At 51.3% G+C, this 12,902-nt stretch overlaps 2 long non-coding RNA genes across 2 annotated transcripts in view; both read left to right on the top strand.

Annotated features, from left to right (window-relative positions):
• LOC118178287 overlaps window positions 1-825 on the top strand; it is a 2,558-nt gene extending 1,733 nt beyond the window's left edge. Inside the window, exon 2 of the long non-coding RNA XR_004756115.1 lies at window positions 330-825. This is a non-coding gene — a long non-coding RNA (uncharacterized LOC118178287). The remainder of the gene's footprint in view (window positions 1-329) is intronic.
• An 8,623-nt stretch (window positions 826-9,448) lies between these two features.
• On the top strand, window positions 9,449-11,402 carry LOC118178286. Its single transcript, XR_004756114.1, has 2 exons — window positions 9,449-10,411; window positions 11,093-11,402. It is a non-coding gene; the product is annotated as an uncharacterized LOC118178286 (long non-coding RNA).
• Window positions 11,403-12,902: the final 1,500 nt, after the last annotated feature.

The raw sequence follows: 12,902 nt of genomic DNA, 5'->3' as shown, positions 1-12,902 counted from the left end.
TTCTTTTCTTTTCTTTTCTTTTCTTTTCTTTTCTTTTCTTTTCTTTTTCTTTTATTTTCTTCTGCAACCACATGTGGGAGAGCTGCAGTGAGAGGAAGGCTAGAGCATGAGAGCTCAGAGCCGGAGATATCCCTGAGATGTTCTGCTGGAAACGGATTCATCTCACGATGGTTCCTCACTTTTAATTACACTGAGACCTGACAATTCACCGGGCTTCCAGTAGCGCTGCTGGTGCTCCAGTTCTTCAATCAGGTGATGCCCAGGCAAGCGCCTTACGGAAGTTCATCAAATCCCACTAACGCTTTTATCATGCAAGACAGCAATTTCAGCAAGAAAGGAGAACATGGGGAAGATGTCAAAGGAATGCCATGCGACAGCAAGGGCTGCCATCGGAGATGAGCCCCGGAGTGTGCACCCTTTGTGGAGTTCTCCCACGTGGTGCAGATGAGACCGGATTTATTGTGGACCTTTCCTGCCCTAAACCTTGCACGATGGCTTCATCCATCCTGGCTAAATAAAACCGGAGCAGCCTTATGGCTGCTGGCTTAGATGGAGAAGTGAGTCCCCCTCCTTTATGCTGGGAAAATAATGACATAAGGCCACCGTGTCCTGGAACAGAGACACCACGCCACAATTTATACACAAAATATGGTATGAGCTAATGTAGAGATTGCCTTCCTGACCTTGCTGACCCCACAACAATGACATGAAATGTCCTCACATGTCCTCACAGCTTGCTATCGTGCTTTTTATGTACCCCATCGTACACAATTTTTCAGCAACATCCCAACATAAAAGCCCATTTATCCCTTTATCAACTTGCAATGTTGTTCTGTTCTTTCAGGACTTGCACTCTTTCGAATGAAGCCTTTAGCAGTTTAGATTTTTGCTGGACATATTCCATTGCCAGAAGAGGTTTTTTTATATATATAAAAAAAAAGCTTCTGCCATGTAGGTGATGCCAGGGTGCAGATGCAGGGATCCACCCAGAGCCAAGACTGCCAGACAGGTTGGAGGCGATGGACCTGTCCCAGGTCAAGCCCCAAAACAGGCACCCGGGCAGGTTTGGGGAACCCCTAGGGGAGGTCAGTCGTGGCCAGTAGGGCTGCTCTGTGCCCTCGGGGACCTGGCACGGCCGCATCCTGCTTGGAAAGGAGGACAGGGGCACCAAATCGCTGCTCAGAGCAAGGTAAGAGCAAACACACATGTCTCTTCTGTGCATGGTTGATGTTTCTCTGCCTTGCTGTGTATTTTCCCACAATATATTGTGAAAGCAGAGCTCATCAAACACTTTACATGTAGCCAGTCTGCAAAAGCCCTCTCTGGCATTCTCTTTAATAGGAAAAGCATGATGTACCTGCTCGAGCCTATTGACACATTTCATCACAGATTGGCTCACCTGGGAAGCGGAATGCAACCCGGAGAAAGCGTTCAGATGTCTGTGCCCGCGCTTATGACAGGGCTGAAGCTGCGGCGGGGCGTGCACACTTCATTTTGCCCCGAAATTTGTAGTTTTAGAGCCAAACAATTTTCATCCCTGTTCTGGGGTTGCCTACATAATCCAGGCTTAGAAAACCTTCCCCAGCCACTCCTAAATCAGGCGTTTATCATGGTTCATCTGAAGCAGCTATTTTAGAGAGAGACCCCAGGGAGGGAGTCAATTGACTGTTTATAGATGCTTAAAATACAGCCACCTGCATTTCACCCAGGCACCCAAAGCTCCCTTTACAGCCCGTGGAGGTAATGGGTGCAGGTCATGTCATCCGAAAGGAGGCATCTAAAATAGCTTAAATGAATCTTAGATGAGCTCTGCTCCCAAATGTAATTTAAAGATGTAAAAAGATAGCAAATCTATTGCTTCCTTTAGGATATGTTCTCCTGATAGATTCCCCTCCTTGTTAAATGTTTGAATCATATTTTGAGCCTGAAATTGCTTAAAATCTTTCATCCTTGAGTCTTAGTACATCTCTGCCTGTTATATTAAATATTCCTCCATTCATATTCTTTGCTAGGTACATAAATAGAGCACACAGTCAAGTAACTTCCCAGCCTTTCCCTTTCATTACTTTCTTTCATATTTATGCTAAATCCTACGGAGGCAATGGTGCCTGGAAGCTGTTCCTCTAATATGACATTTTTAGCTTTTTGTTTGTTTGTTTTATTTTGGAAACATAAAAGAAGGAGCTCCTATCTTGGTGCTTGGAAGCCTCACTAGCCACCAGCATTTGAACTGAGTGGCCACCAGAAGAAAAATCTGCCCTGGACTTTACATCACGGAGGGAGAAAGCCCAAGAACTTCTTTCTTTGTGCAAGAAAAGGCTTCGTTGGTGGATATCAACCAATGGAGGCATAAGGGGACTTCCTGCACAAGCATGAGGCTCTAATCTAATTATATTTTAATCAGGTATAACGTCCTCTGTCCCCTTCTGTCTCGGCAACTCCAGGCACTCTGTGTGCCTGTAATTCTGGTGGCATTTTCCCATTTCTTAGCATCTGACCTTGTTTCCTCTGGGTGAGCTCTTTCAGATCTAAACTCCAAGGCGCATCGTTCAGAGACGAATCCTACTGGTCTGCCATGACATCTGGAAACAGCTGGACTGGTTCTGCAATACGCTCTTTGGGTTCTGATCCAGCCCAGAAGTCAGCCGAATGGATCCCGCCACGCAGCTGAGCAGGAGGAAGCCCCCCGGCCTCCCACAGCCCCCCAAAATCTGCCTCCCTCCGGAGGCTCCTGCGGTGTAGGGGGGGCCCGGGACAGTGGCGCAGCCCGGCCCCAGAGTGTGCCTGGAAAGGGGGATCAGAGGAGAGGAATTGGAGGGTTTGGAGGAGAGATGCCAGCCCTGCTCAGAAGCAGGTTGCCGTGGAGACTGGCTCATTTAACCCCATAAGGGTCAGGGAGTCCTTCTTGTTCCAGCTAGCTTAATTAAAGAGGGAGGAAGGATAAGCGAAATAAATTGACACCGACTTCACGTTGGGATGCCATTGCTCAGGCTGGGCAGGATTCCAGATGCCAGGCTTTGGTTGGGCATCCCAAGCATCACGGGGTCATTTGTAAGCAACACCAGCCACTGGAGAGGAATGGATTGGAGGAACTCAGGCAGAGGACACGCTGGGCGCGATGGCACCTGCAGCACCTCTCATCCCGCCAGCCGGGCTCCACCGCGTGTCTCTGCAGGGATGAGGGAGCTTCCAGCTGTGCTAGATGCTCTTCTTGATGGGCTCCTTGCCTGAGCCACCGGTACCGTGGCTTTATCTCCCTTCTGAATTTGAAATGTGGATAAAGCAAAGCTGGCAAGGTAATTATTCCTCACTGTCAAACATTGCTCTTGGTTTGCTGTCTGCAGACAGCTGGAGAGTGATGAATCCCTTTGTGTTTGCAGCAGCCTTGGATTCTCTCCAGGAAAAGGTGCAAACAGGCAGGGAAGTTTTGCATTAACATGCCCCGTCGGCATAGATTTCACTGTTACTGCACCTGAGGAGGAGAAACGGGCTCGTGTGAAGTGAGAGGGCAGCCAGGGCCCGCACACAAAAAGCCTGGTGCTGAAAATGCAAATCCCCAGCAGAGAGCACTGCTGTTGGCCACCAAGCGCCCAGAAAAGTGCCGGGCTCTCTTGAAAGCCAGGCTCTTAATAGCTTGACTTCCACAGTTTGCCCTGTGGAAGGTCGCTGGGAGCTTTATTCCAAAACCATGTTGCTGCTGGCCACCTCCTTCCTGGCTCGCTGCCCGCAGCCCCTCACCTCTGTTCTTTGTGTGCTCCCCACTCAGAGCTGCCATCTGCTCATTGCCTCCCGTCCTCCCTCTTGGTATCTCCGACCCGGGATATTTCTGCTCCAGTCCCTGCAGTGGCACCGAAACCTCCACAACCTGCAGCACTTCAGTGTTCAGTCAGCCGCATGTTATTTCTTCTGTTCTTATGTTTAAATGTGAGTTGCCTGGATTTGGGGCTTTGCCCATTGCCTCTCACTGGGTACTATGGAGAAGAGCCTGTCTCATTTTCCTTCCCTTCAGGTATTTAAACACAGGGAAAGTCCTACTGAGCCCGCATGTAACAGTGCCTGGGGTTGCTCCCCCAGCCACTCAGTTTTCCACCCTTTGCAGACTTGCAGGGGGAGCACGCCTGCCCATCACCAGGCTGTTAATGAAGATGTTAACAAGCAGCACAGAAGCCAGCTCTCAAGCTGAGCTGGGCTCCCAGAGCCTTAAAAACCACAGCGGAGAGCAGGTCCCAGAGGAAGGACAGCGGGAGCGTTGGCCCCCGCAACAAAACCCACACCTTCAGCTCCAAGAGCAGCCCTGGGCCACCATGCAGACAGATTTTTAAGCAGAAAAATCCCGTCCACAGCACACTTCTTCCCATTCATCAACCACAAGATCTAGTGGTAGTGCTTAGTCCAGTCTTTTGGCAGCTCAGGACCTGTTTCTGTGGCAGGCAATCCTCTCTTTCTTGCATTTTTCTGTTTAAAATAATAATAATAAAATCTCTTTCCCTTTTCTGAATCTTGTCCAAATTCATTCACTGGCCCTCTGCCTCTCTTCTGAATGACTCCATGGGAGTCCTTGAGTCTCAGCATTATTATATTTTATTTATACAGCACAATAAACGTACGTGGCACTTTTCAACATACATCAAACAGCAAGGTCCATTTTCTGATGAGTGTACAATTTGATTCAGAAAAACACTGTATATAAAACGCAACAGTCTCATGGCCTGGGGAGGAGACTGAGCGTTCTTTGCTGTATTTCCTCAACCCCTAAAACTAAAACCAGGGAAAGAAAACCCCGTCCAGAGACATGAATTTCATCCCAAATGGCACCTTGGTGGAAAACACAAACAACTTGGAGGGGCTGAGCACCCTGGGGCAGCTCCAGCCAAGCACCAAGGAACCCCCATGGGTTTCAGTGGCTGGGGAGTCTGCTGGGATGAATAAATGGTGAGGAAGTGGCCAAAGCGGGCTCTCGAGCCCCCGCATGCTCCCTGCTATGTGCTCAGCAAAGTGTGGGTCATCCATCAATTAGTGAACTGGATAATTTGGGAATCGGTCTAAGAAAACCTATCGGTAAAGGACAAACAATTAGCTGCCGGCGCTTCCCAGGTTTTCCAAAGACTGCTTCCTTTGGGTACAGCTGCACTCATCCGAAAGCAGCACTGGGGAAAGGCAAGGCTCAGACAAACAAACCATGAGCACGGCGCCCAGAGGCACACGTGCTTCCCTGCAGGAGCACCAGACGAGCCTGATCCAGAGCCTTTTCCTCCCTGGAGCAGCTGAAAATCTCTCCTGGGAATTTCAGAGGACCCCAAACCGACCTCGGCACTGCTTTGAAAGCGCGAGGGGCCGGGAGCCAACCCGGGGGACTTCTGCGGGTTGTTTCCCCTCGGCTACAGCAGCAGCTGCAGTGTCGGCGCCGCTCACGCTGCCGGGGGGATGTTAACGGCGCGCGGCATCACAGAGGTGACAATGGTACAGCAGCCCTGGGATTTCTTCACAAGGAATCATGGCAATTGTTCATTTCTGCGCTGCGCTGGCTGTATTCTCAGAGGTTGAGATGATAATGCTAACGTCGTTTATATTTTCTAAAATACTTTTGGGCTGGGGGATTCTGTGTTATTTTCAAATCACGGGGTTTCAATGATCTCAAATAGCTAGGCAGACTCTTTTTGTTTTGATGTTATTTTACTAAGCACCCAGGCATACAAAGTTCAATCATCCATAACAGAGGATTCACGTCGTTTAGGCAAACAGGCTCCTGCCCTGGGCACCAAAACCACGGGGGCTTGAAAAAAAGCCGTGGCTGATGGATGACCAAGCATTGCCTGTGGAGGAATGATCCTAACAGACAAGTTGCTGGGAGGCTGCTGGCATGGGACATGCAGCTGGAGCAAGGTCTTTTGAGCACAAACGTTCCTTGGCCTCAACACAGCCACCGTGCCACAAAGTCCCCCGCGTGCTTTAGGTCCCCCGGGTTGTGCCCAGCCCTGCACACCTCACCCACATGCACCAGGGATTTTTGTGGTCACCTGGTTCCTGGAGCTGCTCTCCCCAAAATAAACCTCTCCTGGAGGAGAAATGGGAACACGAGCACGCTTCAGGCACCGCTTCGGTTGCTAAGGGACATTCGTGCGGAGCTCGGCCAGGAAAACCTGCTGCAGGAGGGAAGCGCGCGCGCTCTGTGCCCCCGTCTCCCCCCACGCGCTGCTTGCGTGCCCACCCACCCACCTCGTGCCCACCCACCAAGGATTTGCCCCCGAGTTCTGCCTGCAGAGGCTGCACCCACACATAGCGGGGGACACCAGGACTTGTCCTCATGGGTGAGGATTGCGGATCAGAGCAGACCTGGAGCAGGTTTCCAGGGTCAGCAGAAGCCCAGCGACCACCAGACCAGCCCAGGTCAGCCCAAGAAGCCAGAAGATGAAGACCAGCAAGATGCATGGCCAGACACGGGTATACCGGCAGCACAGCTAGAGCTGCAAATGAGAATAAACTCAGGGCACCATCTCTACCAAGCAGAGTTTCAGTCCCAATCCCACACCCAACTCCTTCCCCATCCTCATGGACCAGTTGAGCTTGCCCCGTGCATGGTGCAGCCTGTGGGGCTCCCGCTGGACTCGTTTCCAATTAAAAATGCTTCACACCCGCTGGGCAGCACATCAACACTGCAATGCCCCCTGCACATGGCAGGACCCCCATTTTGGAGACCCTGCCCAGGGGGTGACCCCATTTTGGAGACCAGCAGCCAACAGGGCTGCTGAAATGGGGACTCCAAAGGGGGCTCCACCAGCTCGTCCCGCGTGCCGCTGCCCACACCAAAGAAACACCTGTGGGCACCCGATATTCCTGTGAGGACCCAGCTCTACCGCATTGTTTGGGTACCGCTAGGCAGAGGCCACCGAGGAACAGATCCAGTAAAAAGAGCCCGGACAGAGTCACAAGGATCCCTCTGCATCCTCATGCATCTCACGGGGGATTTTTCTGCCCTTTTCCTGCTGCATCCCCAGGTAGGAATCAGGATCCCTCCCCAAAGGCAGTGTGGAACGGGGCGAGGGCTGGCGTCAGCAGGGATACAAACCTCACACCCTCTGCTCGTCTGGATGCCTGGCCCCGTGCCACCATCCAGAAGGAAAACTGCTCAGGCTGCCTGGGGCTGAAACCGGAGCGGGGGTCCCCGTGTCACCGCGAATCGGTGCCATCTGCTGCTACGTGACCGCGGGACCGTGCGCTCCTGGCGCTGCAGCCGGCTGAGAGTTTGAACACATACTGCCAAATTAGTTACAGAAATGTAATCACATCTATACACCAGAGAGACTGCTAACGGCTGACGAGCGCGAGGCAGGCGAGGACTGGAGGTGTGTGGGAATGCAGATGGACTGGGACACGTCTTTAAAGCCATTCAGCGTTAATTGCTGGGAGAAGTCCCCAGCCGAGGCTCTCACTGGCGCCGGGTTTAAGCTGTCCCGGCTGGGGCCTTGCAGAAGTTCATCTTCAGCAATAGCCACTTCACATCTTCCTTCCGAATCGAGGAGGAGAAAGTATTCCATTACCTCCGTTATCGAGAAACATCTTCCTGCTGCTTTTTAAATGCAGAACAGGAATACCTATTACAATGCCTGGCTTGCCTCCGCCGGGATTGCCAGGTTAACTGTTTCCATGTGTGAGCGAGGCTGTGCCAGCGCTCGTATTCCCGTTATTCCTGGTAGAAATAAATAATAATAATAATAAAGTAATCTCTCTTAATTCCTCCAGACAGATGCTCGCTTCACAGAGCTGTCAGGTGTCAGCTTGTCATGCTCAGCAGAGGCTTCCAAAGGCGACAAAGTCAAAGAGATCCCAGGCAGCCCCTGATACATTTTTGAGGCCAAACAGCCTGGTTTAGCTAGCCAGGCTAGGCTCCCAGGGACAGAGATGCTCCCCATGGAAAACGTCTTCTAAAGCCCCGGGCTTAATTTATGATGTATTAGTGACAAGTCGTGCTAGGAAGAAGCCTGTGCAGGATGAAGTTTTTCAGTGAGAGCCGGAGCCTACAGAGGCCAATGCAAACACCTCCGACCCCTCCTGCTGCTTCACCATGAGAGCAGGAGCTTGTGGTGGGGCGTCCGTGCCCACTTATGTGTCAGTGTGCTACACAACCGTCTGTCACAGAGCGCTTGACCTCAGCAAAAAGAAAAGAGTCCTAAAGAGTCAAAAGCCTCGGCTCTCGGTGCGTGACCCCTTGCAGACAGTCTGCACCTTGGCGTCTGTTCTCGGTGCCCTCGCGGGGCCTGATGGAAAGCAGGGAGGGGAGCAGCTGAGCAGCGTCTGCAGCCGGAGGCTCCACGGGACGACGTCTAACACCTCAGAGAAAAAAGGCACGGAGCACGGGACGCGCTGTGCAGCAGGATCGCTGCCAGGCACGTGCCCATGTAGACGCTCAGATGTTTTATCGGGCAGCAGAATCAGCATTCGCTTTACAGCTGACCCGGATTGCGAACGCGATGAAACCGGGGGCCAGGCACCGCGCCGAGGGCATGGCAACCAGCGCGCGCCCGGGGCAATGCCCGCTCACGTCAGCCCCGCGTCCGCTCTGGTGTGCGAGCTGAATGGGGTCGGACGGCAGGTTCGGGGGAATTTCTGCACTCGTCCAAGTCCTTTAGAAAGCAGCTTTGGAAAAGAAAAGAAGCAGCATCCAAAAAGTGAGTCATGTGAGGAGGAATTAGTGCTTCATTAGCACTGGGGTTTAAGAGGAGAGTTACCGGTCCTGTGGATGAGGGCAACATGCAGCTTGCACTAATCCTGCCTCAGGCAAGTGGCAAGTGAAATCACTGAGAAGAGAGAAAAGAAAAAAGAAACTTTCTGGATGGGAAAGCAGCGTGGTGGCAGTGCTCATTGACCAAGAGGAACCAGCCCTTATCATTCACAGCATTTCAAGCTCGGGTGTCCCAGGGTACAGCATGCTCCACCAGCTTGGAGCATGAATTTTGAAGTAGGCTTTCTTTTTTCTTTCTTTTTTTTCTTCATTTTGGACACACTGGCCGCAGATGCTTTTGCAGCACCGTGATTCTACATGCTCCAAACGCAGTTTCTGGTGGACCCCACAGAACCAGAATGAAGTCAATGAGGCAGGAGTTGCTGTGGTTATTGCTCTGCTGGTTGAGATTTTGGCAGGACACAGTGCCGGGGCCAGGCATAAATATCCCCCGAGTATATTAAAAGCCCGGTTGGGCTTTTGCTCGAAGTGCTGATGTACTGAGGGAGATGGCCTGCACTGCAGTCGCTGGAAGCCAGAGCATCTCAGCACCAAAAGCCTCAGCGAGAGCAGCTGAGCCCCAGGCATCGGCATCACCATGAACAAATCCATCTTAAGAGCTTTTTGCAATACCAACAAGGGGTGGGGATCTGCTGCAGATCAAAGCCTCCCACTTAGGGATCTTCACGGCTGAGGCAGGGCCAAAGAGGGAGCTCTGTGTGCGCCAAGGGTGCACGAGAAGGCAGCTTGTCCAGAAGGTCTCCAGGAAGGACATCTTGGGCAGCTGGATTATTTCAAATGGCTCAAAATGCCTCGAGTAATGAAACTCTCGGCCCTGAATCTTGACCAGTGGATGGAAAGCAGGTCAGGCTAAAGCAGACGCTTGCTGGGCTGAATCACCTTCCAGCAGCCGCACCGACAACGTCTCCATTGACTGCGTGAGGGTGTTCAGACACCCAGCGACATCCTCAGCTGGGCGGGTGATTATAGGTTTCCTCACCTGCAAACTGAACGTCTCTGCAGAGCTCCCTGGATTCTGAAGGAAATTTAAGGCAGCTACATTTAAGTTGTCTACACTTAGCCAGATGAATCCCGCCTCCAATGCAAAATGCAAGAGCCTTCACCTCTCTGCACGTATTTGCTGTATTTTTCACGAGCAGTCAGAGGAATAAAATGGGAATGAGTCATGAAGAAACTTCTTCCTGTAATGGTAACACGAGAGCACAGAGATGCACTTTATTTGGCTTCGTTACTGGCACGGCACTGCCAAAATAAAAGCAGCCAACCACACAAGCCAGCGTCGAAGCACTTATGACCTTTGCCCAGCAAAGGTTCACGGATGAACCTCTGCAGCATCCTTGCTGGCTCGGCAGGAGGCTGCTCCGTGCCACGAAGCTCTCCTACCTCCATCCTCCTGGCCCAGAGCTGGTAATTATTTCTTTCTGCAGAGAGCTGCTGAAAACAGCTCTCTGCTATTCGGGATATGCTTACTGATGCCTTTAGCAGGCTTTCAATACCTTCAGCCCTTCCGAGGGTCTGATTGTCTCACCTGTGCTCCCCCCCCTCGGTTATAACCACGTGCAAATTACAACAACTGCTTGGGATGCAACAAGTGACGGCTGCCTGGAGGAACTCACCTCTTGCTACAGGAGCGTCCAGACATGAAATTGCACCAAATTACAGAAAAAGAGTGTAAGAAAGATGCATCTTCATGTTAAATCTGATCTAATCGTGTACTTGGTGATCTGCTTCAGCTCTGCAAGTCGAGGTGACTCAGTGCCTGCTGGCCCGATCCAGGCAGCTAGCTGAGACAGCTCGGTGTCGCGGCACCGCGAGTCTGCTTCAGCCAGCACCCTGTTTATCTGCATTTAGTGCATCAGAGATCTTCCATCTTTTTATGCGGGGCTATTTGCTTTGCTGGCTGAATTTGACAGGAGGAGGGACGGAGGACTTGAACTCCTGTGCTTTTTCTTCCCGTGTTTTTCATCTCTGAGCCCAGAGGGGGACTTCTCAGGGGCTGGGGCAGGCAGCTTTTCTCTGGGGTTTTCTTTCAGTTGGTCTGGCTGCTGCTAAAGTTGGACGTTAGCCCTCAGTCCCGAATAGGAGAAGCAGACTTCTACCTCTGAGTAGTTTTAGCAACAGTTTTACTGGGATTTTTATCTATCCAGTGGTTTCTTTACTGCATACAAACTTGCTAAGCTTTCCCTTGTAATGTTTTTATAGCCAGCCCAAAGCTCCCTGATGTGTTTGTAATGAGCCCCATGTATGTATAATTTAGGATATGTTTAATCTCTCTGCCTCTGTAATAAAAAATTTACTGTTTTGGTTGGTTTGGGGCTCTTTCTAAAATATCATCATTTTTGTTTTTTCCAGGCTGACCCAAGAATCCCATGTGGTTGAGTCAGGCTGCTCCAGTAGGGATGGGGAGTAATTGATGTACCGGAGATGATGACCTTTGCTGGGCTGAGACTGCATCTCTCTGTTATTCCTTCTTTTTTATTTTTATTTTTTTTCTTGAAGTCCTATCTGCATGCGGTTTGTTTTCATCCAGCCCGAGATGGATGGTGCACGGATTTAATGAGGTCGTGTTTTCCCACCAGTTCCATTTGTAGCCATTTAATGTTCAGCTCTGAGTAGTAGATTGAGTTAAAGGCTATTTAAAAGTCTATGATGCAGACAAGCATTCTGCCCAATTTTTGTTCTTTTACATATTTGTTAATGAGCCTCTCCAGGGTAAAGGTGAAGCTTATGGTTCACTTCTTGGAGAAGAAGCCAATTTCATATTCCTGGGTTATGCTGTGGCTGCTCAGATACTCTGAGATCCAGCTCCTGACACAGAGCGAGTGCATATCCTGCACAAGGGTAAAAACATAATCATCGTGGTGTTAATGCTGTGAAAATTCTGGCAAACGTGCTGTTCTGCTCAGGAAGAAACGTTTTATGGAGATGTGGAGAATAGGATGAGCATCGCTGAAGGGGGCAATTCCTCCCCATATGTGTCACTGCATCCAGGGGACACCTGGGCTTGGGTTGCATCCTGCCAGAAAACTGACCTGAGATGAAGATTTCTGCTTGGTCTCAGGACCAAGGATGCACCACTGCACAGGATGCAATTCCCTGAATAAATGGAGATGTCAGGAGCTATTTGGGACCTGTCCTAGTAACTGCACACAGGGGGATCTTCCATCCAGGAGGCAGCTCCGGGATGAGCTGGGAGATGTCTGCATCTCCAGCATGCCAGCCTTCATCAGCTGGCTTGTAGCCTTGAGGGCTTCCTGCAGACAGCCTTGGAAAGCACCTAGTTCCACATCAGCCTTGGGGCACAGCTCACACACATGCTGGGTTGAAGCCATGGCTGTGACGGACGCCCCCAGCCTGCTGATGTTTGCCACATCCCCCTGTCACTCAGGTAAGTGGCCACAGATTCATCCCCTCTTTCACCATGGCAAATACATGGCAGAAGGCAACACACCCCCACGGTTCTCCATCTCAAAGCCAACAGCAGCCAAAGGCCCACAGGCCCCACAACCCCTCCATGCCACCAGCTGCAGGGGGTGTTCAGCAGCATTCCCCTGTCCTCTGCTGCTCCCTGCTCCCCTTTCCCCCAGAATTTGTCCAGCCTTTATGGCAGCGACTACTAAACTCGCTGCCTATTAAACTCACCATGAAAAATCCTACAGATAACGCCCAGCGGCACAACACTCGAGCCATGCACGTTCTCCGTCCTTTACGTGGCTCATGGAAAACCGCACGTACCAACCCCCCGTGCACGCCCGAAGCACACAGAGTGTACGGAGATGGGCAGACACGGCAGCAAGCAGCGGTGACCCGCGGCACAGCCCTGACCATCACAGTGCTGGGGCCCAAGCACGACACCCAGCAAGACCCAGCAGCATCCCGGGGGTGGGTTCTCCACACCCCCAGCACTCAGCACGCACGCTTCCTCCAGGGGAGGCAGGATGGTGAAAACAGCCACCGCTAGTCCCAGGGCTCTTTAGTTGAAGGGAGCTGTAGAAGGAAAGCTCTCTGCCACATCCCTTTGGACTAACTGCCTTTGAAGCGATTTTACTCCAGGTTCTCTCGCAGCTACTGTCAGGTTATTCGTTCACTCTGTCAAAACCTTTTTATTCACTGGCAATCTCAGCAGGGTTCCTCGCTTGTTAATATTGCTGATTAAATTTCA

Source organism: Oxyura jamaicensis, chromosome 25, assembly GCF_011077185.1.
Source record: "Oxyura jamaicensis isolate SHBP4307 breed ruddy duck chromosome 25, BPBGC_Ojam_1.0, whole genome shotgun sequence".
NCBI classification, from domain to species: Eukaryota; Metazoa; Chordata; class Aves; order Anseriformes; family Anatidae; genus Oxyura; species Oxyura jamaicensis.
The sequence above is the reverse complement of the archived record's forward strand: the minus strand, read 5'-3'. Positions and strand labels throughout refer to the sequence as shown.